Source organism: Engraulis encrasicolus, chromosome 14 (genome assembly GCF_034702125.1).
Source record: "Engraulis encrasicolus isolate BLACKSEA-1 chromosome 14, IST_EnEncr_1.0, whole genome shotgun sequence".
Taxonomy (NCBI): Eukaryota; Metazoa; Chordata; class Actinopteri; order Clupeiformes; family Engraulidae; genus Engraulis; species Engraulis encrasicolus.
Window position 1 is genome coordinate 2,839,071 of NC_085870.1, and position 2,500 is coordinate 2,841,570.

The 2,500-nt window shown below is 42.0% G+C and overlaps 1 protein-coding gene across 1 annotated transcript in view; it reads left to right on the forward strand.

Moving 5' to 3' along the window:
- The window catches only part of ptprt (protein tyrosine phosphatase receptor type T), a 515,405-nt gene that overhangs the window by 463,325 nt on the left and 49,580 nt on the right, over positions 1 to 2,500 (forward strand). The gene's annotated exons all lie outside the window — the stretch shown is intronic.

Genomic DNA, 2,500 nt, shown 5'->3' on the forward strand with positions numbered 1-2,500 from the left:
TTTCTCTTGCCAAGCTTTTCTTGTTTTTTTATTTGGTTGAGCCTCTACCTGAGACCTTTTGCACAGAACTCTTAATCATCTCCCAGCAAAATCACGCAGCGACGTGAAATCACACAACGGAACCTTTAATTACGTTCCGCTGTAATTCGTCGGAAATATGCAAACAAAGATGCCAGCTACATGTTTTTTTTTTCCTTGTTCCATCTCACATCACAGCAATGAAAGAAAGAAAAAGAAAAAATAGGAAAAAGAAAAAGCTTTCTGCTGTGTAACGGAGCTCTCACAGATGAGTGCATTTGTGATTGTTGCGCGTTGAAATCTAAATGGAAAAAGATGCCGGAGGATGCGCCGGCTTTCATTTGCCGGGAAAATCAGTCACTCTGCCTCTTTTGAGGTGGCTCTTACGGATGTTACAATGGCTGATTGTCAACAACTTCCATACCCACTCCACCTGTCAGTCACACAGGGTACACATAGAACAGCATCTCTCATTGCATGTCCATATACTCCCTATGCATTATAGAAAGCACCACACACAGAGCATGTCGTGCTCAGCAGGGAATGGGAACTGTTGGGACATGGCCAGATCAGTAAAGACAATAGGAATAGAACAACAGTCATGTGTTAGTTGCGTGTTCTGAATTCCATGTTCAGCAATGTAGTTGTTCTCTTTGATTCCATTACATTGTGTGGGTTTGAGCAGAGATTCTAGGGGTATTATAATCCACTCTCTCTGGTTTGATTGTACGTAAATCTGTTGGCCCCCTAGAATGCTGCCAGAGCTTCCATTGACTTTGAATTGGCTTTTCCAGCGCAGGCAATTGCTGTTCGATAACCGTCCGCAGCATCGTCCTTGTGTATTAATGCCCGCTGTGCTATTAATGCCCGCTGCGCCACTACAGTAATGCCCGCTGCTAATGGTGGCAACGAGTTTTGTCTCTTCAGATTCACAGTATCAAATCACTCCGCAAGTAGTGATCGGTCATATCTTATCACAGCCCCCCCCCCCCCCCCCCCCCCCCCCCAGTATCCCGCCTCACAGACAGGCTTCTAGCTAAGTCAGTCGAGTAGCCTGCTGTAGCCGTTTGAAGCTTTCGGAGGGAAGTTTACTAATATTGCACGCCAAGCTCTTGATAGCTGTTATTCAAACACAGAGACACACACGCACACACACACACACACACACACACACACACACACACACACACACACACACACACACACACACACACACACACACACACACACACACACACACACACACACACACACACACACACACACACACACACACACACACACACAAGTCAAGTCAAGTTTATTTATAAAGCACATTTCATATGGCTTACATAGACTCAATGTGCTGTAAGATTAAAAGGAGGAAAAGTAGAAAATTTAAAAACAGCACTAAAACTGAGTAAAAATATAAACATATATAATAATAGGTAGAAATAAAACAAAATAAAACCCATTGCAATGATAAGACCTTTTAAACACCAAACACTAGACTAGACACATAGTCTGCAAGGGCCCAGAGCAAAATAAATAGAATAAAAGTAAAATCAAAGTAAAAAATAAAACACATAAAAACCCTTAGGAAATAAAACAATGTCAATAAAAATCAACTCAACCAAAAGCTTGTGTAAATAAAAACGTTTTAAGACCCTTTTTAAAAGCGGGAGTAGAAGTCACTGACCTTAGTTCTAGGGGGAGGGAATTCCAAAGGGTAGGGGCACAATAACTAAAAGCACCATGTGCAGTGTTGGTGTTAATTTTGGGGACGCATAAAAGACCTTTATTTGATGTTCTCAACGAACGGGTAGGATGGTATGGAGGGATGATGTCAGAGATGTAGGTAGGGGCCAAGCCATTTACTGCTTTAAAAGTGATCAGAAGTATTTTAAATGTATTCTTTGTTGTACAGGCAGCCAGTGAAGAGATTTCAGAATTGGGGTGATGTGTCCAAATTTGGATGTTCTTGTCAGTATTCTGGCAGCTGTATTCTGAATGAGTTGGAGTTTGTTGAGTGCCTGTTTAGTGAGCCCGGCATATAGGGAGTTGCAGTAATCAAGGCGGCTGGAGATAAAAGCATGAACTAACTTTTCAGAGTCCTGAGGAGACGAGAGGCCACGTACTTTAGTAATATTTCGCAGATGGTAAAATGCCGTCTTAGTGATAACAGATATATGTTTGTTTAAAATTAAGATCTGTATCAAGGGTCACACCCAAATTTCTGACATCATCACAAGGTATTACCTGAAGGGGGGCTAAAAACGTACAAAGATGTTCTCTACGAGCCTTGGGGCCTACAACTAAAATCTCTGTCTTGCTGTCGTTTAACAATAAAAAATTCTGACCCATCCAGTTTTTGATGTCTGAGACACAACTTATTAGGTCATTTACTGGACTGGGGTCGTCAGGGAAAAAGAAATGTACAACTGGGTATCATCTGCATAGGAGTGATATGAAAGACCATGGTGCCGGATGATATGCCCAAGTG